Source organism: Phascolarctos cinereus, unplaced genomic scaffold, assembly GCF_003287225.1.
Source record: "Phascolarctos cinereus isolate Bilbo 61053 unplaced genomic scaffold, phaCin_HiC Scaffold_1;HRSCAF=81, whole genome shotgun sequence".
Taxonomy (NCBI): Eukaryota; Metazoa; Chordata; class Mammalia; order Diprotodontia; family Phascolarctidae; genus Phascolarctos; species Phascolarctos cinereus.
Window position 1 is genome coordinate 261,936,102 of NW_027555514.1, and position 24,467 is coordinate 261,960,568.

General features: G+C 39.9%; 2 long non-coding RNA genes across 3 annotated transcripts in view; one reads left to right on the top strand and one right to left on the bottom strand.

The window, feature by feature from the left end:
• Window positions 1–765: 765 nt before the first annotated feature.
• LOC110221743 (uncharacterized) lies at window positions 766–23,149 on the bottom strand. The gene is made up of 3 exons (XR_002328216.2): window positions 22,799–23,149; window positions 15,668–15,846; window positions 766–2,617 (listed from the first exon to the last, which is right to left on the bottom strand). It is a non-coding gene; the product is annotated as an uncharacterized LOC110221743 (long non-coding RNA).
• Window positions 20,480–24,467, top strand: part of LOC110221744 (uncharacterized) — a 101,075-nt gene continuing 97,087 nt past the window's right edge. Inside the window, exon 1 of one of the 2 annotated variants that reach the window (XR_013482899.1) lies at window positions 20,480–20,812. This is a non-coding gene — a long non-coding RNA (uncharacterized LOC110221744). The remainder of the gene's footprint in view (window positions 20,813–24,467) is intronic. The other variant, XR_013482900.1, reaches the window with a different exon arrangement.

Below are 24,467 nucleotides of genomic sequence, written 5' to 3' on the forward strand. Positions count from 1 at the left end.
CCTCAGTTTTCTTATCTGCAAAGTGAGAATGTTGAGTTAGATGACTCTAAGGTTCTTTCCAGCTCCAAATCCATGATCCCATGATCCTTTATTTGATTCAACAATACAATACATAGTTATTAAATTTTAACTCTATGCCATGTACTTTACTAGATACTGAGGATATCATGGTTCCTGTCCATGCTGTTTGTACAGCAGTATGACCTGTTCCCAAATGAGTATGGCCTGTGTTAGACTGTGAGCAACTCAAAGCTGAAGAGGAAACCTTCATTAGAGGGAGGGTCAACCTCCATCCCCCTCTTATAGATACAAGGGGACCCTGTAACAGAGAACACCAGATAGAGTCAGATAAAGTATTCTAAGGATATGAAGAGGGAGAGCTTCTTTTCAGCTGGGGAAAAATATTACCTCTATTTACAATAAAAAAAAAGAAATCAAGCAAAATGAAGAATTATTCTATAAAGTAACAAATACCAATCCATTAAAAGTAAGTGGGGGGAGGGGAGGGTAGTGAGGAAGAAATAATTATGAAAATGTAAAGGACTTTGGAAGTTAACGTGCCAACTTCTATCTCTGCCCCTTTATTTTAATTTTATTTTTCCTACCCCTTTAATACAATAAAATCTGCCCCATTTCCCATACTCAGGCATTAAGACGATGGCCTACAGAGGGTGCTAGTTCTCTGTAAAAAAATGTTTAGATGCTTTCTTTCAAAAGATTCTGGAAAAGCAGCAGGAGAACAGATGTGACTAATGAAACAAGAGGTTTGTTGTTGTTGTTTTATTACTTCCTCTTCCAGATAGCTGCATGGGTAGAGAGACATACACTTGCATGCATGTACACACAAACACATACATGCGTACCATGTATTTACATAGGTATACACATACATTCACATACATATTTTTGGTCAGGTTGTACCAAACAAAACAGAATTATGTTCCTTAGGAGGAAGTGGAAAGAAGTTTTGGAATCAGAGGATCTGGGTTCCAATCTTGCCTCTGACATTTATTATGTACATACATGTGTATGTATAGGTATGTACATACATAGCTACAAATTCATATATATTTATATATGTATATATACAGGTAGATAATAGTTTGCAATGCAAATGCATGTTACAAATAACATTTATAAACATGGACACATTTTTAAACCATCCATCCATCCACTCATTTCTTTATTTGGCCATGCCTGGGATAAAGGAACTCCTACTGAAGGCTCCTTCCATCAATACAAATCAGCATTGGCTCTGCAATGTAGCATCTTAGAGAGTTGTCTGGGGCACTGAATGTTAAATGATTTTCCCAGTCAAACAGCCAGCATGTGTTAGAAATGGCACTTGAACTCAGATCTTCCTGGTTCTGAGACCAGCTCTCTACTCTGCCATGCTGCACTCCCCTTCCAACCTCCATATACACATGAAGATGCCAGGCATAGGGAGGGGTGTGGGTGTATACATACATACATATTTATTTATGCACATATTGCAGGTCTGATAAGTTTGTATAGTATGTGTTTATATATGTATATATCATGTGTATATATATATATACATGTACATATATATCTATATATATACATATACACACATATGGGATGGAAGGAGTTTCAGAGAAGCTCTAATTATTATTGAGATATCTTGTAAGTAGCCTCTCATTTTTTATTTGCTTTGTAAAATCTTTCTTCATCTCAGTGAAAATACATTTTTGGCAAGAACCATGGATTCCTAAAATCATAGGCTGTCAGTCACCAAAACAGCATGGTAGGTGGAAGTGACTTGGAAGTAGAAAACAAGTAGAATCATTTATCAGATGCCAAGAAATCATTACAGGCTAAATATTGGATCAGCAAAAGCAGAGGTGACTGGGTGTCATGTGGCTGGGAGAGGTGGAGAGATTCATGAACAAGGATGGCAGTGCTCTGCAACATTCCATCCTGGTAGTTGCTGGGAAATGTATAAATTTGAGGACAAGTGTGAAATGTTTAAAGTACTTGTAATAATAGGCTGAGCGTTCCTAAACTCCTGTTCAGCTTGACGTATCCTTTTGATACCTGTTCAGTAGAAATCTGCATGGAGGGGGAAATTGAAGCTACTTCAAGTTTTAGAGTACTATAGAGCCATTGCCACATTCAGGACCATAGAATTGTTGCTGTAAAGGACTTCAGGTAATACCTAGTCAGAGGATGATGAGGTCATAGATTTAGATCTGAAAAGGACCTGAGGGAACTTATTCCAGTGCTTTATGTCTAAAGTTAGTAAGTAGGGGAGCTTGGATTGACTCTAGCTCCTCTGACTCCTAATTCGGTACTCTTTTTGATACTTTCTGATTGTTGTTGTTTTTGTCCAATGATTTCAGTTGTGTCCAACTTTTCGTGATTCCATTTTGTGGTTTTCTTGGCAAAGATACTGGAATGGTTTGCCATTTCCTTCTCCAGCTCATTTTACAGATGAGGGGACCCCATCTCCAGTCATCCTGATCTGTGTCTTGCCACTGGACGCAGATGGCTCCAGAGGAGAAAGTGAGGCTGGTGACTTTGCACAGCCCTCCCTCACTTAAATCTAAATCACTTGCAAGTCATCGTATCGCCTTCCTGACGTCATGGTCCTCTTCTAGAACAAAGGACAAACAACCACAAATGAGGAAACTGAGGCAAACGGCTAAGTGACTTGATCACAATCACACTGCAAGTGTCTGAGGTTGGATTTGAACTCAGATCTTCCTGACTCTAGGCATGGAGCTGTATCCACTGCACTACCTTCATCTGAGGTCATAACAGTGCATGCTTTTCTGCTTCTCTTTTGCATTTGTTTAATTTGAGCTTCCATTATATTTATTTGCAACCATTTTGAGAGGCATTGCATGTGGAGAAATGAAACAAATGCTAGGCTTAGCAAGATCTAGTTTTGAATCCTTATTCTGACATCCATTTAAGTCTCAAACCATTCAGGAAGGTAGGTAGTACAGGTATTATTATCTCTATTTTTCAGATGAGAAAACTGAAGCTCAGAGAGCTTAAGTAATTTGCTAGATCACACAGCTAGTAAGTGTTGGAGGTGTCATTTGGACACAGGTCTTTTCTAACATCAGGTCTAGGATTCTTTCAACTCTGCCACTAACTTCATGAGAAGTCACCTAAGCTTTAGGCTCCTCATTTTTAAAAGAGAGATAATAATACAGTAAGAACCTAGGCTCTCCTGCCTCTGTTCTTTCTCTCTTAACTGGTTTATTTGGCTTTGTGTAAACACAGTAAACACAGATGGAGATGAGATTTCTCTTTTAAGTGCTTTTTTGGAACACTAAAGGCAGACACAGAAGCATAGAATTTCTGTGTTAAACTACTGATTTCCCAGGGTTAATGTGGGGAAAGATCTTTGTAAAGTCATTAATATTGTCAATCCTACTAAGCCTCCTGAGGGTAAATTCTTTGAGAGCAGATGTTTTATTTGTCATTTTATCTTTGTTTCACGAGTTGCAAAGATAGATATGGACAAGAGTTGCACAAAATGGGCGGGCAGGGATGAATTGTGATCTGCATGGTTGAAGGAATGAGACCACAAATCCATCTGAGTATCATTTTATCTCTGCCAGTACAATGTCTTCCTTGTACACAGCAGTCACTTAATAAATGTTGAATGAATGAATGAGTAATTGATTGAGTAACTGACTGGTTAACTGACTGAATAAGCTAGCATACCCTTCTGGTGAACATTTCCCAGTGGTCTCATAAAGCCATGGGTTAAAGATGCCTGGAACAGAGAACCTCAAGGCAAAAGCAAATTTATCGAAATTGGTTCAGGGGCAGCTAGGTGGTGCAGTGAATAGAGAGCTCTGGCCTTGGAGTCAGGAGGACCTGAGGAACTTGACACTTACCAGCTGTGTGACCTTGGGCAAGTCATTTAACCCCGATTGCCTCACCAAAAAAAAAAAAATTGGTTCAGACAGTTTGCTTTATGCATCTCAGTTCAACTCTCATAGTTAGGACTTCACAGAGAGGGCTCATAAAATTCCTGTGAACATTGAAAGTTACCTATATTCTACAAATTATACCTTTACCCTGAGACTTGCTTATGTTGGCTATGGTGAGCAAGCTATTTGAATACAGTGTTCAGTAGTTAAAGAAAAAAAATCAATGAAATGCATGGAACAAGTTTGCCCCTGTGAAAGTCTGGATCATCTATGATTTGGAGTGGGAAAAAATTCATCAGGCACTAAGTTTGCATTTACCCAACATGAAAATATTTAACTAACCTCCCCAACTGAATTGTAATCAATTCAATGATAAAAATCAATCCCATTTTGGAGGCAGGAGGATGTGCATGGTATAGGTAGAACAATCTGTTTCTGACCCTTACTACCTGTGTGACCTTGGGGTAGCCACTTTATCAGTCCAGGCCTTAGTTTCTTTATCTGTAAAATGGAGGGAGAGAATGGCATTTAGATAGTCTTTGATATTGTTTCTGTCTCTAGATCTAAGTTCCTATGATACAGTCCCTGTTCCTACAGACCTGGAAGCTTAGTAGAGAAGATCTGTGGGGATACACACAACTGTTTTTAGAAATTATATTAATTCTATTCCCTATTGAATAAAGAGAAACATGGGAAGGTTTGTATGAATGGATGCAAAGAGAAGTGAGCAGAACCAGAAAAACAATAGACACAATGGGCACAACAATGTAAATGGAAAAACAACAACTGCAAAAGAATCAAAATGCAATAATGTGATATTATAAAGAACAAGTTTGACACCAAAGGAGAGATATGACAAGACACACCTCCCCCTGGTCCTTTGTAGACCTGTGAGTCCACAGCTGTGAAACAGATTTTTTGGATGTGTTGACTAGTTTTGCTGATTCCCCTCCCTTCTCCCCCTCCCTTTTTATTCTTTGTTATACAGGAAGTTGAGTAGAGAAGGATACATGGGGAAAGAGAGATAAAGCAAAAATAAAAGATATCAATAAAATAAAATTTACCCCCTCCCTCAATCTTCTATGACTCACCATGCTGGAATGGTAGATTCTTTCACCTTTAATAATAGTTGATATTTTTATCCATTACCCTTTTTGAGACTCACAACAATCTAGTGAGGTAGGTATTAGAGGTATTATTGTTCCCATTTCACAGATAAGGAAACTGAGGTTCAATGATATTTAGTGACTTGGCCATGCTCACACATCTAGTGAGTGTCTGAGGTGGGAATTAGAACTGATGTCTCTTCTGACTCCATGTCCACTGCTATTCCTATTATCTATCCCTTGTTAACTTTATTTTGTCTGATTTCTTTTGACCCTACATAAAGAGTATAAAAAAGGGAAGAGCTTCATCTTCCCATTTTGTTTTAATCCCCTGGATATTGAAGACAATCACAGAAATATGGAACCTCAGAATTAGAAGGAACTCTCATGGACCATAAAGTCTAGCCAGACCCTACCTGGTCAAAAATCCCCTCTACTACACTCCTGATTAAGTGTCTGCAGCCTAGGCTTGAAGATGTGTAGTAAAGGGGAATCCACTACTCACAGGAGAAGGCACCTTTTAAAGAAAGTATTTGCCCTATCTGGCATGGGAATCTAACCATTTTTTAAAACATTTTTCTCTCATGTATTAAAGAAACAGAAGAGATATGAAAAAGTTAAAATACCAAGTGAACACAAAGCCTCCCTATTTTCATACTGACAGATTTAGTAATGGATGATATCTGTTAAGTAATTTGTTTTGGACCTGATTTTATTGACGCAGGAACTCTCAGTGGAGGAAACTCTCTTTACTGGTGTTGGTTGACACCTTCTCCACAACTCATAGTTTTAGAAAGTTGCCTGGAACACCCAGAGTTACCCCACTTTCCATGTTTATCTCTTTTTTTTCTCTCAATCACCCATTTCCCTGGTGATATCACTTATTCCAATTCTTCTTCAAAGCTCCTCATTGGTTGTGTTGTAACCCACTCCCACCCACCACGTTCTTCTTCACTGTCCTCTGAGCCATGCTCAGTTTCATGGATTCTTGCATGTTTAAGCTACTCTAAGGATGCCTTATTACAAACGTTGACCACCAGGGGATGCTCTTAAGTCACTCTTCCATTTCATCAAAGCCTCTTGCTGTCAAACACCATGATGCAAAACAAACAACTTGCAAAGGACATTGGAACCTTCCATGAGGACACAATCATGGAACCTTAGAGCTAGAAGGGACCTTATAAATCACCTAGTCCAACATTGCCCCTCCCCTGCATGCCAGATTTTGTAGATGAGATTCAGATGAAGTAATAGCAGTGACCACAAACCAGTTGGTGTCCAAGCCAAGGTTTTCTGATGTCAGATCCAGTCTCTTTCCATTATACTTCATTAATAATTAAATATAATATCGCAACAAGAATCTCTAGAACACCACTCCTCTGCGTGGGTACCTCAAAATGGTTAATGAGAAGTCATTCTTCAGGTTGGTTCACTCTTATTTATGAGAGGTTAACCAGTATCTATTGACTGTTCCTTAGTGCCAGAAGCTCTAATGAGATTCAAATAGTACTGCAGATAACCTTCTTCCTCCTCTAGAGGAGTGTAATACATATTAAGGAAAGAGATGGGGAGAGCAGGGTCGTCTACATCTGACTTGTGATTTCATCTAGTAGAGGGGTCTCTCTGGTCAACTATTCTAAAATTTATTGTGTTAGAGAGTTGCTTGGGTCATTAAGAAGTTAGGCAAACTTCCCAGGGTCACACAGCCAGTCTGTGGCAGCGGTGGGATGGTCAAGTCATCCTGACCAGGTCTTTATCCACTGCTCCATCTTGTTTCTTTGCTAGGTTTCCTCTATTTCTACAAAGCATGTGTCTTTCTCTGAATGAAGAATGTGGGGGCAGCTAGATGGTGCAGTGGATAGAGTACTGGCCCTGGATTCAGGAGGGCCTGAGTTCAAATCTGGCCTTAGACACAAAACACTCCCTAGCTGTGTGACTCTGGGCAAATCACTTAACCCCATTGCCTAACCAAAAAAAAAAAAAAAGAAAAGACATCAGTGAATGAAGAATATGGTATTAAATAAGGGTTTAATTTGCCCATCTTATCTGTGTATCCTACACTTTGAAGAGATCTTGTGCACCTACCTGTCTCTTTCATTAACTGAGGATGTAATATAAATCACAGGGCAGCTAGGTGACACAAGGCCTGGGGTCAAGTAGATCTGAATTCAAATCTGGCCTCAGACACTAGCTGTGTGACCCTGGGCAAGTCACTTAACCCTGTTTGCCTCAGTTTCCTCATCTGTAAAATGAGCTAGAGAAAGAAATGGCAAACCATTATCTTTGCCAAGAAAACCCCAAATGGAGTCACTAAGAGTTAGACCCAGTTGAATAATAGCAACAATATAAATGACCCTTACCTATTTTGTTTTGTTTAAAAATACATTTCTGCTTCTAGCTTTTGTGGATGCAAAAATACAATGACTGGTATTGCATTTTTACAACTACTGGCACAAGGTTCAGTTTCTTCATCAACTCCTCATTCTGGTTTTTGAATGCCACTGAACACCCCCCCCACCCCATCCTCTTTATGTCTAGTACTGAAGAAATCTAACACCTAGATTCCTTGAGTTTCCTAATGGGAGAAAAAAACCCAGTAAATTTTAGTTCAACTATCATGGCTGATTCTTGTTTGGTCACATCTATTATTTCATCAGTGTAGGAAGATCCTGGTGGGGAACTTCCTCTGCTAACGTAAATGGGCACTTTTTCTATAATTTAAAATCTAAGCGCATTGCCTCTGGGAACCGTGACCATAAGTGATTTATCTAGCATCACATAGACAGTATAAGGCAAAGGATTAGAACTCGAGTCTTCCTTCCTCCAAGGCCATCTCTCTAAACCATTACTCTATAATGCACCTGATTATTTTTTTTTTTTGGTGAGGCAATCAGGGTTAAGTGACTTGCCCAGGGTCAAACAGCTAATAAGTGTCAAGTGTCTGAGGCTGAATTTGAACTCAGGTCTTCCTGACTCCAGGGCCAGTGCTCTATCCACTGTGCCATATACCTGCTCTGCCACTGATTTTTTTTTTAATGATAATTTTAAAAACATCAACAGAATCAGATTTGATTCTCTGGGAAATTTCCTAATATTCAGCTTAAGGTCATATGTCAAATCTTTTTTTACTTTAGATTTCCTCCAGGAAAAGAAATACAGAAGTTCAACCATAGAACTCAATTGGAAGAATGAACAAATAGTCTAAAGTTAATAGAAATGAAAAATCTACATATTCATAAAAAAGAATGGGGTTATTCTCAAATTTTCATTGTTTCATCTTTTCCAAACAACAAATGGTCCTGATTAAAGCATAATTTCACATTAAAATGAATAATTTCCACCTACACACACTAATGTAAATTTATACCCTCAGTGTTTATTCATTAATTCACTCCTAAATGCCTGCTATGTACAATAAACTTGTTTGTCTTGGGTGGGTTTCTTTTAAGCCATGTTTTTCATTTGTACAAGTGTTCAATACCTAACATCTAATATGTGTTATATATTCATTACTCAGCTGGTATTTTGTTCCGCCCATTGAGGCATATCAGGCATAAAAGATTAATCACATAAACCTTCCTTCCTACTCCTCTGTTTCCCCTATATTGTCAGGGCATGCCTCCATTTCTCTGAAGGAAGAATACAATGTTGATTGAGGGTAATAATTTGCTTATCTCATCTGTGCATCCTACACCCAAAGAGCTCTTGGATATATCAAGACTCCAAGCCAACTACTATCCCAAGGCCCCCTTGCACAGGTTCCACTTGATCTAATCTGTTTTCTCAATCAATGATGGGAGAGAGAGTGAAACAAGGGCCCTGGAAACTCACATCAGGGTCAAGGTCTAGCCCTCTCAATGGCTTTGTTGATTACAATGACACTGTAATCCAGGGCTACTGCATGTTGGTTGTCCTCAAACAACAAACACCAGGAAATCTGCAGACAATAATGAATCATGTGTCTGAGTCACTGCTAGACCAGAAATTGCTTGGAAACCTGAAGCAAGTTGAGATAATGTACTGGGCTTGCAGGAGTCCAGAAAAGCAGATTTTTTTTTTACCCTTTGGCTTAGCTTTTTTTAGATAGATTTGCTTTGCTCTAGATATTCTGTCTTCTGCTTGGAAATACACCCCCCCCCCATATCTGGACTCTTCCTTCTTTGAAACTACCAGCTTCCCTAGTGGCTTCCCTGCCTATGATGTCAGAGGTGGGAAGTCAATAGGAGAAACAAGTTGGAACCCTTGCCCCTCAATCACTCATTCAAATATTTATTAAGTGCCTACTATGTGCTAAGTGCTCCAGACACAAGGACAAAGAATGAAAAAATTGGGGCAGCTAGGTGGCACAGTGGATAGAGCACCGGCCCTGGATTCAGGAGGACCTGAGTTCAAATCTGGCCTCAGATACATAACACTTACTAGCTGTGTGACCCTGGGCAAGTCACTTAACCCCATTGCCTAGCAAAAAAAAAAGAAAAGAAAAGAAAAGAAAAATAATGAAAAAATTACTCCCTTTAAGTATCTTACTTTCTAGTGTGGGAGACAAGTACATTTAAATATGTGTGTGTGTGTATGTGTGTGTGTGTGTGTACACACATATTTAAATGTATAACTCCACTAGAGCTGGTTGAGGAGAGGTATATATAAATACACATGTACATATTTAAATGTACTTGTGTGTATACATATATATATGGATAGAGTAGTGCTGGGCCTGGACTCAGGAGTGCTGAGTTAAAATCTAGCCTCAGATACTGACTAGCTGTGTGACCCTGGGCAAGTCATTCAACCCTGTTTGCCTCAGTTTCCTCATCTGTCAGATGAACTGGAGAAGGAAATGACAAACCACTCCTTATCTTTGCCAAAAAAAAAAACCAAACCCAAATGGTGTCACAAAAAGTCAGACACAACTGAAAAATGACTGGACAACAAATATATAAATATGCATGTATATGGATATACACATGTATTGTGTATATCTATGCATATACATATATATGTACACACATATACATCAGAAATATAAAGAGAATAAATAAAAATAGACACAAAGTAGTTAAATACAAGGCAATTTGGAAGGGGTGAAACTAGCAGTTGGGGGATCAGGAAAGGAGTCACGGGGAAGATTGTTCTTGAAGGAAGACGGGGACTCTCTGAGACAGAAGTAAGCATTCTAGGCATCCTAGGCATGGGGGACGATCACTTCAAAGGTATGGAGAGAGAAGAGATGGAGCATTGTGTGCGAGAGAGAAAGACAAAGCCAGCTTTGCTGAATCACAGATAACAGGAGAGAGTGTGATGTCCAGTGAGGCTAGAAAGACAGAGAGGGGACAGGTTGTACAGGAAGGATCTCACGCTTGATCTTGGAGGTAAGTGGGGTCCTCCCTCACTTCAATCCAGTTCACATGTGTGTCATGGCATCACCTCCCTGATGTCATGGTCCTCGTCAAGAATGAAGGAAAAACAACAACAATTGGGGTCCCCTGGAGTTGGTGGAGTAGGAGAGGTGTGATTTGTGCTTAAGGTAAACTACCCTTCCCCATAAACTCCTAGCCTTTTTTAGTATCTTCAAGCTTTCTTCATTCATAGAATGTCAATGAGTCCTAGAGTTCTATTCACTGAAACTAGAAGGGTGGCGGGGGTAGCTAGGTGTGCAGTGGATAAATGGCCCTGGAATCAGGAGGAACTGAGTTCAAATTGGCCTCAGATACTTACTAGTTATATGACCTTGGGCAAGTTACCTAACCCTGACTACCCCCCCAAAAAAAAACAGAGGAAAGAAAGAAAGGAAGGAAGGGAGGAAGGAAGGAAGGAAGGAAGGAAGGAAGGAAGGAAGGAAGGAAGGAAGGAAGGAAGGAAGGAAGGAAGGAAGGAAGGAAGGAGGGAAGGAGGGAAGGAGGGAAGGAGGGAAGGAGGGAAGGAGGGAAGGAGGGAAGGAGGGAAGAAGGAAAGAAGGAAAGAAAGAAAGAAAGAAAGAAAGAAAGAAAGAAAGAAAGAAAGAAAGAAAGAAAGAAAGAAAGAAAGAAAGAGAGAAAGAAAGGAAGAAAGAAAAAAAACTAGGAGGGGTATTCACAACTTAGTGTCAGGATGACCTCAATACAGGAAGCAGATTTTTTCCAAACCACTAAGACTTTCCCCTTTCTTCTGTTATTAGCCTAAGGACCATTGTATCTGAGGCTCTGGTAACACCCTTTTCTTTTTCCTCAGAAGGTTTAAGAAAAACCTTCATAGGATCATAGAGACAGAACTGGAAGGAATCTCAAAGTCCATCTGGTTCATTTGCTCATTTAACAGACGAGGAAACTGAGACCCTGGAGTTTCAATGACTTGGCAGAAGGTCACACAGGTATTAAGAATCAGAAGAAGGATTTGAATCTCTGGCAAGCTCCTGAGTCAGCCCTCTTTCCCCCGTTTCCAAGGTGTGGGGAGAAGGAGGAGGGTAATTCATGAGCATCCTTCCTTTGTAATCTTTATTTCTTTCTCTATGCTCCTAGCTCTGAGTATCACCAGCTAAGCCACAAAGGCTTTCCTTAAATGTGACAAACAATGGTCTATTGAGTTCATCATATATTTAGTTGATCTGATTGTATGTCAAAAACGTCTCTTAGGTCCCCAAATAGCGATAGCAGATGGTAGCAACACCGTGTGGTCATGGACTAACAGTCATTGAAAAAGAACAGCAAGTCAGCATAACCAACATGCCGCTGGAGAGGGTAGAACTGAGTATGTTTGTATGTCTGTTCAGCAGCTGCTGTGTGACTGAGATGAAGGTCAAAGGAAGACGTGATGCCTAAACTTGATTTTGGCCACTTTACGATAAACTTGAGGAAGGCAACCATAAGATTTAAGAGCTGGAAGTGAACTCTGAGGTCATCTAGTCTAACCCCTTTATTTTTTCTAATTAATTTTTTTTCAATTAACAAAAATCTATTATCCTTCCCCTTCCACCCAACCCCTATCACTGAAAACAAATAGGAAAACAAAATCCTCATAACATAGTCAAACAAAATGAATCCATACAACGACCATGTTCAGAAATGTATTTTTGAGTGGAGACATTTCCATTGGGAATGAGTTACATGCTTCATCACTGGTGCTCTGGAGTTGTATTTCAATTTCTTTGTTTTACAGGTTAAGAAACTGAAGTTCAGGGAGGGTATGTGACTTACCTAAGGTCATTCAAGTCAAAAAAAAAAAGCAAAAATGAGATTTGAACCTAGGCCTTTGTGGCTCTAGAGTCAGTGTTCTTTCAGTTAGGACACATTAAGAAGGTGAAAAGTAGAAACACTCTAACCACCTGTTACTTAGCCAACCAGCCTAGAGGTGTGAAACATAGCTCTTTCTCTCAAGACTATCCTAAAGTGTAGCTTCACGTGGTGCTGGACTGGGGCTTTCTGCTTTCGAGGAGCAACAATAGGCCTGGCTTGTAGAAATCAAAAGTGGGATGGATGGCTTTTTTGAGTGGAGACATCAAAAGTAGGATGGTATTCTGAATGGCAAAAATCCAAAATGATGTGGCTTTTTGAATAAAGAAATCAGAAGTGGGATGGATGGCTTTTTGATTGGAGACATCTAAAGTGGGATGGCTATTTCAATGGAGAAATAAAAACTGGGATGGTTTTTTGAATAAAGAAATCATAAGTGGGATGGCTATTTGAATGGAGGAAGATAAATAAGAGGACTTTGGAGAAATCAAAAGTGGGATGGTGTTTCGAATGCCAAAATCCAAAGTGATGTGGCTTTTTGAATAAAGAAATCATAAGTGGGATATTTCTTTGAATGGAGAAATCAAAGTGGTATTTTTTTTTGAATGGAGAAATAAAAAGCAGGATTTTTTGAATGGAGATATCAAAAGTGGGATAATATTATGAATGCCACAATCAAAAGTGATGTGGCTTTTTGAATGGAGAAATCAAAAGTGGGACAACTTTTTGAATGTGAAGGGGGCTGGGCAAGACCACGAGTCAGAAGGAAGCTGTAAGCATGGGACTCTGCTAATAACAATAACAGCTCAGATATAGGGCAGCCTTCATTGACAGGCAGGGTGGAAAGTCTGATTGTCCACGCTCATCTTGTTGCCTGCTCCCAGATGCAGTAATAGTAACTGTGGCTGGAAACATCAGTTTTACATGCAAAGAATGATGTTTTGAGAGTGAATCATGAAGGCACAGCTGCTGCCCCATAAAGATGAGCGGGTGAGGGGTAGCTGAAAGGCACCATCTGGAAAACAGGCTTGTGTCTCATAACACGATCTGTTTTATGAAACGAAAACCAAAACAAAATGCAAAAATGTTTTCTTCTATTTTCTGCCCTATGGCATCAATGGGAGAATATTACCATGTGCAAAAATTTAGTTTTCAAGTTCCATGATTTAACCATGTCTGCCGCATTAGAACATAAGCTCCTTGAGGGAAGGAATTGTGTTTTTACCTTTCTTTGAATCCCCAGTGTTTAGCACACTAAAAAAATGCTTGTTTGACTTTCTAGTATATATTTTTTAAAAAGGTGAGTTTTGTATTAGAAAGTGACTTGGAATTGATAGAAAAACAAGACTATTTCTCAAATGTAATCCAGATTATATTCTTCTTCTTATTCAATTCAAGGCCTAGCTCATTGACCATTTATATTGCCTAAGATTTTTGCGTTTACATATTCATTCAATGACTTGCCCAATCAAATGCATATAATAGTCTAGATAATTGGCATTTTTCATCCACTTGCCTTATCCTATGTGGATTGTTAAACTTGTCTCTTTGAAGTCATCATAGCTCTCATTTAGGAAGTCCCCTGGTATTCTAAAGTTTGATGCAATGAGCAAAAGATCATTTGTAGACAAGGTCAATCTGGAAGATTCCACCACTTATTTAGAATCCCTCTTCTATTATCCTTCAAGACAATGACAAACATTTTTGGTGAGTAACTCTTGGCATTGTGCCTAGAGTTCTATCCAAGGACTTTTCAGTATTCAGAGCCAAATGGTCAAGCAGTATGAGAGAAGGACATTTGTCCTTTATGAAAAGTTGAGAATGTGACCATAAAGCAACCTGCAAATGGGACTGGGGCTGGAGCAATGTGAAGCAACAGGTGAGAAGGTGTGTAGAGCACAATGAGTTAAAAAATAGAGGAGAACTGAATTCAGCAGCTTTGGACATTTTACTTATTCTCACTGATGCATGCAATTTGCAAGTCGAAAGGATCTTCCTGAGTTCAAGTCTGGCCTCAGACTCTAAGAGCTGTGGGACCCTAACCTATGTATGGGGGTGGGGGTGTTTTCCAGTCATTTTTCCTCATCAATTTTTTGGTCCTTTGACCCTTTGTACTAATATGAAAGGAAATAAATTCTAAAGTGTGCCATGCATTTGTCCATGATGTATAAAATAAGGAGACTAAATAAATTTTCAATTCCAGAAGTAAACCAAATTAAAAAAAACCAACTTCATTGATTGGAAAACAATTTGGAGTTTCTAGAATTTTTCAGTAGGATAATATAGCTATTTACCAAAGATGTCTCCCACCCCCTTGACAAGCTTCTCATACCCTTTCTCTAGGTTGGAACTTCTGTGCCACATAAAAGGAATTCTCACAATGGCACATCCAATAGATGGTCTTCTGCCTTTTGCTTGAAGACCTCAAAGGAAGGAGAATCACCACCTTGTCTACTCTTTTGAGCCAGAGACTTACACTGACCCATCAATGGCCTCCAGATGCTATTTCAGGCAACAGTAAATGTAAGGAGACAGTGGAACGAGTAGTCGGCTCCAGAGTGAGGGCCTGGATTCTAACCTTTGCCTCTATTGCCTCTACTGCCTGTGTGTCTGTGGGCAAGTCACTTAACTTCCCTGGGCTCCAGTGTGTACACACACACATCTATATATGTATGTATCACATGTGTGAATGCAGTATATGTATATACATACATATGTATATATACATATATGTGAATGTTCAGAGAGACAGAGAAGAGAAAAAAAGAAGAGACAGAAAGGAAGATAGAGAGAGACAAAAGAGAGACAAAGATGGACATAGAGACTGAGAAAGAAGAAAGAGAACAGAGAAGAGGGATGAGAGAGGAGAGGGAGAGAGAGAAGAGAAGAGAAGAGAAGAGAAGAGAAGAGAAGAGAAGAGAAGAGAAGAGAAGAGAAGAGAAGAGAAGAGAAGAGAAGAGAAGGGAAGAGAAGGGAAGAGAAGGCAAGAGAAGAGAAGAGAAGAGAAGAGAAGAGAAGAGAAGAGAAGAGAAGAGAAGAGAAGAGAAGAGAAGAGAAGAGAAGAAGAGAAGAGAAGAGAAGAGAAGAGAAGAGGAGGGGAGGGGAGGGAGGGAGGGGAGGGGAGGGGAGGGGAGAAGAAAGAGGGGGAGAGAGAGAGAGAGAGAGAGAGAGAGAGAGAGAGAGAGAGAGAGAGAGAAAGAGAGAGAGAGAGAGAGTCTGACTTCATTTATATTTACTCCATCTTCATTTATTTATATTTACTTCATTTTCAGCCCAAATATTCACGTGGACTATTTGTGTCCAACCTGTGGTAGAGCATTCCGAGCTCGTATTGGTCTGATCAGCCGCAGTCGGACAAACTGTCCCTTGACCCCAACACCATGATGTCATTTTGGTGCTCGTCAAGTACCAAAGATGAACAACAACAATAATATTTACTTACAATTGTGCTGCCAAACCAGGGGCCCAAGGTTAGCTGTAGCTCTTCGCCAGGATTCTAGGGGCACTTCTGAGCAGGGCTGTTTCTAGAATGCTATAGCTTGAGCCTTCATTCTGGTGTAGTCTCTCCAAGGAAGGGACTTCAGAAGTCATCTGGTCCAGCTCCCTGAGCTGGGACTGAGGCTAGGAGAAACACAGGGGATTGAGCCCTGGGAGTGGAGTCAGGAAGACCTGAGTTCAAATTGGGCCTCAGACTCTTACTAGCTGTGTGACCCTGGGCAAGTCACTCAGTGTCCCTGTGCCTCAGTTTCCTCATCTGTAAAATGGGGATAATAAAAGCACCTACCTCACAGGGTTGTTGTGATGAGATAAGAATTGTGAATTGTACTTGTCACATAAGAAGTACTATATAAATGTTAGCTCTTATTATTAATTAGCTATTATTATAGGACTTTGTATAGCGTGTGCTATATGAATGCTTATTCCCTTCCTTTTCCCTTTCCCAAGGTCTCACAGGTGGTAAACATCAGTGGCAAAGACCAGCACCTAGGTTCCCTGATTCCAAGATTACTACTCATTTTACTGCCTCCTTACCTACAATACTCTTCTCTCATCCACTGCATTTATTTAAATTTTACCTATCCTTCAAGGCCCAACTTGACTTCTGTCTCTCCAAAAAACCCTTCCCTGGCCACTCCAGTCCTCAGTGATCTCTGAACTCCTGCAATATTTGACATTTGGACAGCACATTAAAAAGCAGAGACATCACCTGGAGGACAAAGGTCTGTATAGTTGAGACTATGGTTTTTCCAGCAGCAATGCATGGCTGTGAGAGTTGGACTACGAGGAAAGCTGAGCACTACAGAATTGATGCTTTCAAGTTGTGGAGAAGACTTTTGGGAGTCCCTTGGACAGCAAGGAGATCATATGAGTCAATACTTAAAGAGATTAACTCAGACTATTCACTGGAAGGTCAAATTTAAGCTGAGCCTTAAATACTTAGGCAACGTAGGAAGAAGAAAGGATTCATTGGAAAAGACCTTGATGTTGGGAAAGATCAAAGGCAAAAGGAGAAGCAGAGGAAAAGATGGATAGATAGTATCATGGAAGCAATGAAAATGAGATCGGAGAGACTTTGGGAAAGAGTGCAGGATAGAAGATCCTGGCGTGCATGGAGGATAGAAGGTCCATGAGGTCACAAAGAGTTGGACATGAGTGAACAATAAGAATGTCTCTCTATGAAGTTAGAAGTGTGGGGTAATGAAGAGAGAACTAGCCTCTGGGCTAGGTATTTTGGCATTGAATCATATCCTCTCTCATAAAGTTTTCTTTGTGTTTTAAAAACCCTGTGTGGTAGAGCACATATTTCCAAACTTGAAGTCAGACCTGCATTCCAATTTTAGCTTTGACACTCACCACTTGAGCAACCATGGTGAAATCATCCTCATCAGTGAAATGGGGGTAATAATATTTGTGCTGCCTACTTTAGAAAGTTGTTGTAAAGCTCAAAAGAGCTGATGTCAGTACAGCCTTTCCCAAACTTTAAAAACTCTAGTAAATATCAGTAATTATTATTACAAAGCCAATATGGAAACTATTCCTTCTCCCATTCACTCAAACAGTGATCCACCCTAAGGGAAGTTTCATATTGTTTCCTCAATATTCTATACTTTAAATGGAGTTAATAAAGAGGATGATGCCTATACCAGGAGAGCTGAGACAGTCAGGGGAGAAGAAAAAACTTAGCTTTTTTTGCCCTTATCTTGTACTGAGACAGACAAACTCACCCACAGGTCAAAGAAAACAAATGACTGATGAGGGAATGACAGGCTCTCTAGAGACTTGGAGTCTCACTGAGAAGCTGACAGGCTGCCCAAAATCTATGAAGATGAAGATTGGTGGAAAATGGAGGTAGGGAGAGGAAGGAGAGGAGAGGAGAGAGGAAGGACAAAGGGAGAAACACATCCCTTATCCTGTGAGCGACAGGGAATTTAGACTCCAGATAAAAGTTTTTGGAGTAACGTCTTCATAAGAACTGGAAGAACAATCCCTATTGTGAGTGCCTTTGGAGATTTATGTGTTGGCTTTTTACTTTCTGATTTTTTTATTTCCTTGTTCTGAGCGTACCCCTCCCCTCCCCCTGTTTTGCTTTGGGAACCTGGGAACAATAATGAATTAATTATAAATTAAATATATTAAAATAATAAAATTAATACTACCACAGAAAGCAGATGACAATCAATAGCCCAGTGGCTTTTCTCACCATCCCTGTCACTATCCAGAATAAAATTCTCTTCCCTGGTCTCCCACTTCTTAGATGTGTAGTGTCTCCCTACTAGAATGTATGATACTGAAGGGCAAGGATGGTTTCGACTTTTTTATCTTTCTGTCCCTGGCACTGAGCACACGGCCTGAGAGACAGTACATGCATAATATATGCTTGTCGGTGGCTTGATTGAGTGGCAAAATACCAAGTTTAGGGGACAGCTTCTAGCTCAATTTAGATGGAACATAGAGTTTGTGAAGTGAAGTATGAAATGGAGCCAGAAAGAGATGAAATAACGGATGTATCAGAGCAAAATGATTTTGTGTGTAGAGCATTGGGCCTGGACTCAGGAAGACCTGGATTCAAATCCTACCTCAGATATGTGCTAGACGTATGACCCTGAGTAAGAACCTCTCTGTGCCTCAGTTTCCTCATCTGCAAAATGAAGACATTAGACTCAATGGTTGTTAAGGTCTCTTCCAACTCTAACTTTATGTTAAAGAAGGATGAGCAAGGTATAAGGAGCTTAGAGGAAATGGAAAGAAAGGATTGAGTAACCTTAAAATGTTAAATAAATACTAGCTATTATTATGAGACGTATCCATGGCACAGGGACCAGAGGGCTGTATTTGGAATCAGGAAGACCAGGGTCCAAATCCCGCTAACTAGCCATGTCACCTTGGGCAGGTTACTTACCTTCTCTAAGGCTTAGTTTCCTATCTTTAGCAAACAAAGAATAATATGGGTGGTACCTAGCTGACCAGGGGTGTAGTGAGGCTTGTATGAGTATTGTACACAAAGTATGTTGCATAAATGCCAGTTATTGTTATTATAGAACAAGGTAAGGGACAACAACTCCACAGTGCATGGCTATTGACTCAGAAGGCATTGGGAAATGCTCTGCCCTTTGGTCTGGCACCATGAAAATTGGCTGGCTCCCTTAAAAATCATCTATCCTTGTTACTGAGACAGAGTGCCATGGAGAACATGCTCAGAGCTGTAAAGCTGAACAGAAACTTCAAAGGTCATCTGGGACGTCGCCTAGTCAAACCAGCTAACTTCAGGCAGAGTCCACATTTTTAAAAATACATTTTTTTTTAGCTCACAAAACGAAAACATCCATCACCCACTCCTAAGTTTAATGGTCCAGTCTATTCTTCGAATTCAATTTTCTTGAGTAGTTCTGGTAGACTTCTCTCTCTCTGCCCACAAGTCAAAGAAAACAAATCAATCTCCAAGTTAAGCTAAAGAGAAGCATAGGAAGAATACGTTTTCACATGAGTACATATGAATGTCATATAAAAATGCCCATAGCTGCATCTGGTTTAAGTTGAGTGAGAAGTGAAAAGTTGTGCATTAGGGCTTGGTCAGCCATGCCTGGCAGGCTGCTCTGGCATGGCATGGAAAGGAGGCTGGTATCCTCCTTGGGGTCTGGGATGGCAGCTCAAAGATTGACTTCTGAAATAGTTGACAGCTGCAGAGGTCATTAGGCCAACCCCCCTGTGGGTCTTGAAATGGAGAGAGAAGATATTAAATGATGGGAGGAAAGTGCTGGCTGGGAGAGAGGAGCATGAGCATATTTCTACAAAGATATCTCTGTTCTTATCAGTAAGGAATGCAGACCATAGGAACTGAGTTTAGTGACACTGAATTAACTAATTAATAGTGTAATTAAAATCATGAATAACTTGTCAAATACAATAAACACAAAAAATAAAAAGACATTGATGTTCTCAATCACAATGAAATATCTGAGTAGTAATTAGAAAATTGAATGATTAAATATTAAATATCTAACCATCTTGCTTCATCTAAGGAGTGGTCACTTCAATTTGGTCTGAGTACTTCTGATTCAATATATATACTGATTTTTTAAATGGCAATGATATGGAGAAATACCTACTTTTACATAATCAAAGATAATGGAAAGGCTAATAGATATCACTTGAGTCTACTCAGTTTCTATTGATAGAGCACTCCCTCCCTAATGAAGAGGATGGGTCTCAGTCTGGACATTTTGCCAAAAGATATGGACCAGGAGTTGTTTGGACAGTATAGAACCAAGACGAAATGTAACAATACCTATTCAGCAGTCCTACAAACTATTTTCTGTTGTGATGATGTTTTGATATTAACCTCCTAGGAGAGTATAACTGTAGTTAAAAGTTAAGGCACCAAATCCTGTTTTTCTGATCATGAAAGCTGTGAGTCTTTTCTGTGTAGAAAACAAATACCTGTCCCATAGCCAGTTTACACTGTAAAATTTATCGTAAATTACCTTTGTATTGTATTATAAAATACCTTTTTACTTCTGCTTTTGGAGAGGTCTGTCATTAACAAAAACCTAAGCCTTAGGCAATTTCCCCAGAAGCACTGCAATGTAAATTTAATGAACTGAAGAACATGGAAAAAGCGGAGCCTGACCCTGCTCCAAATAGAGGACAGGCCAGGAAATGATAGAACAACTGTACTTTGTCCTGGCAAGACCACACCTTGAAAATTATGTTCAATTCTGGTTGTGCTATTTTAAGAAAGGCACTGTGTGTACAGAGAAGGGGAATTAAGATGGTGACAACATGTGAAACCAGACCATGTGAAGATCATTTTCAAGACCTGGAGATGTTTCATATGGAAAAGAGAAGCATTAGAGAGAATAGGAATACGGTCACTGTCTTCAAAAGGTCTGCATAGGGAAGAAAGGTTAGACTCTTTTTTTTTTCCTTTTAGACACAGAGGGCTAGGACCCAAGGCTTTCCCAGGTGGAAGTCTCACGGTTGTAGAGTTTGAATTAATAGAAACAAAATTCCCTGAAGAAAACCAGAGTAGGTCACCTTGTGAGGTCATGGATTCCCTCTCGATGTGGTCTGGAAGTCCATATTTTAGGTAAGAGTTGGAATAAATCACTTCTGACATCTCTTCTAGTTTCAAGAATCTATGATAATATAAATTTTCATATTCTTCCTTTTTTATAATTTGGTATATTTCAGCAACAAAAAGGAGAATTAACACATTCATTAATTGGGGTCTTTTTTATGCTATGTCAACTCTAATTATGTGTTTGTTTAGACTAAGCTTTTCCACCTTTATTGTCATTAATAGTGTTGCTTGCAAGTGAGAATTCATTTGAATTTCCCAGTTCCTTCGACTTCTCTGGACCTTTTACTTTTCATCTATTAAATAAGGGGTTTGAACCAGATCATCTCTAAAGTTCCTCCATAGCTTGAGAATCGCTAACATATGTAGTAAGAAGAATCAGAGACTGTCATTTTTTTTTTCCACAGAGGCTGAGGTAAGGAAGGAATAGGGTCCGACCAGCCAAAAAGTTATCCTTCTTCACGGCAGCTTAAACAAAATTCTGATTTCACGAATTTGCTTATCGCCCTCCCATGATATTGGGCTTAATCATCCTCAGTCTTTGGCCCCAACACAGGCTACAGAGCAAACATACATACACACACACACACACACACACACACACACACACACACACAAGCCTCTAATTAAACCAGGGACTCCTTTTTTCTGTCATGGACCCTGTTGACAATCCTGTAAAGTTTATAGACCCCTTCTCAGAATCATATTTTTAAATGCAGAAGTTAAAATACAGAGTTACAAAGGAAGCCAATTATTTGAAAAGGTTATCAAAATATAAAAAAAAACCACTCATGGACCCAGGATTAAAGAACTCCTGGGTTAAATAATGAGAATATTGGTTGTTTGGAGTGGTTTTTTGCCAATTTACTTGTTATACTTTTTCTATTGAGATCATCCAAATATACAGTCTTGGGTTTTTTTCTGTTATTTTCTATCATCTCAGTTCTCTCTCATCTCTGTCTCACATCTCAGTTCAGGCACTCCCTCCAGTGACACAGATAGCAATCCATCCATTCTTGCTCATCCCACATTGACTCCTGTCATTATCCTTTCATAGATGGTCATATCCAACATGTTCCTCTTGACATCATGAGAATACTCATAGAACATGCAAGCTTTCAGTCTCTCTTCTTCTCTGTTCAAATATTACTTTGATGATACCTTTTGTCCCAGTCTTACTTTGTAACTCCTTTTTAAAATGGTACACGGGGGCAGCTAGGTGGCACAGTGGATAGAACACAGGCCCTGGAGTCAGGAGGACCTGAGTTCAAATCCAGCCTCAGACACTTGACACTAGCTGTGTGACCCTCGGGAAGTCACTTAACCCCACTGCCTAACAAAAAATAAAAATGAAAATGGGATGCAGCCTACTCACACCTACAATGTACCCCTCCGTTGCCCTTCGGTTAGTAACATTTCCCCTGCTTTGGAGGCTGTATTGTTCAGGCTCAAAGCTATTGACCAACACTAGTTCAAATATTTCTTAATTTTGTAGCCTTTTAAAATTAATTTCTTTTACGGCAGCTAGGTGGCACAGTGGATAGAGCACTAGCCTTGTGGTCAGGAGGACCTGAGTTCAAATCCGGCCTTAAACACTTACTAGCTGTGTGACCCTGGGCAAGTCACTTAACCACAATTGCCTCCCCCCAAAAAAATCTCTTTGGGATGAAAGTACTTATTTATAGAAACACTTCAGAAATATTTCCAAATATATAGGTAGTCAATAAAAATGTTTAGTCCTACATTCTTTTACTACTACCGATTTTGGATCAAAATCAGTGACAAGTTTTGGAGAAACAATTTGTTATTTCTATGTATCTATGGAAGAAAAACAATCACCATACAGTCTAAAAATGTAAAGACACCAAAAACCACCAAGAAAATCCAAATCCAGGGAAGGAAGTTTCAAAGCTCTGTAACAAGAACTTAGCAAATCTTGTTGCTTACTGAGCTGAGGTCAGATCCTCCTGGCATGCAGGATTCTGCCAGACTCACCTATCTTACTTTCTCTACCTTATCTTGCTTCTCCACATGTGCTCTACCCATGAGCTGCCAGTCCTTGTTATTCCGAGCCAGAAGACCAAAAAAATTGATTTATGGAGCAATCCCCTTAGCCATTCAGCTGTCAAATCTGAGCATTTCTGCCTCCACATCTCTCCAATCCAGCATTCTCTTCTCCCCATCCACATTGGATCACTCTTATCACCTCTTGACACCTATTGCAACATTCCATCTGATTGGTCTCCCTGACTCGAGTCTTTTCCTCATCCCAAATGGTATCTGTAAAGCACATATCTGGCCATATCACTCCCCTGTTCAATGAACTCCAATACTCCCCTATTACCTCTAGAGACAAATGTAAACTTCTCTGTTTGGCATCTAGCTTTTCACAACTTGGCTGAAATCTATCTTTCTAAACTTATAACACATACCTCTCCTTCATGTTTTCTAAGGCTAAACAGGTCTTTTTACTGTTCTTTTCTTTTTCTTTGGGCTAGGCAATGGGGTTAAGTGACTTTCCCAGGGTCACATAGCTAGAGTTATGTGTCTGAGTCCAGATTTGAACTCAGGTCCTCTTGAATCCAGAGCCGGTGCTCTATCTACAATGCCACCTAACTGCTCTTCCCCCCCTTTTTATTTGAGTCAATCAGGGTTAAGTGACTTGCCCAGGGTCACACAACTGGTAAGGCCAGATTTGAACTCAGGTCCTCCTGACTCCAGGGCCCGTGCTCTATATACTGCACCACCTGGCTGCCCCTTTTACTGTTCTTCATACATGGTACTTCATTTCCAATCACCATGCCTTTGAATTGACTGTCCCTCATGCCTGGAATGCATTCCTTCCTCACCTCTGCCTCTTAGAATACCTAGTTTCCTTCCCAACAACTCAAATATCACCTTGCACATGGTGCCTCTTCCAAATCCCTCCAGCTGCTAGTACTCTTTCTCACAAATCACCTTTAATCTATTTGGTTAACCCTGCATCCAGAGCCTAGAACATGTCTCTACACATGTCAAAACTTATGTGTGCGTAGGAGCAGAACAGGTCTTCCTGATTTCGATACTCACTTCATTATACCAGGCTGTCTCTCCCCTCCACACATCCTAAGCGCTTTGTGTTTTTTGAGGAGCACTGACTTTAAAGTTCATGGATCTTGGTTCAAATCCCAAATCTTACTATCTATGTGAACTTGGACAAGTCACTTAACTCATCTGGGCCTCAGTTTCCTTCTCTGTAAAATGTGAGGTTTAGACTAGATGGTTTCTGAACCAGTTAGGTGGCACAGTGAATACAGCATTTGGCTTGAAGAAAGGAAGATTTTTTTTTTGAGTAAGTAAAAGAAGTCTTTTTTTTTTTGCCTCATTTCTCACTTAGTCTTCCATACTGAAAGGATGCTGCCTCAGACAAACTGGGACCTGGGCAAGACATTAGCTCAAAAAGACCAAGGTCTCCCACTGTATCTTGGGCCATTTCCAGTCAACCTGATGTATATCTTGCCACTGGACCCACATGGCTCCAGAGGAGAGAGTGGGCCTGGTGACTTTGCATAACCCTTCCTCACTTCATTTGAATTCACTTGGAAATCATGGCATCACCTTCCTGATGTCACGATCCTCTTCAAGAAGGAAGGACATACAACAAGCTAGGAATAGCTAGGAACTT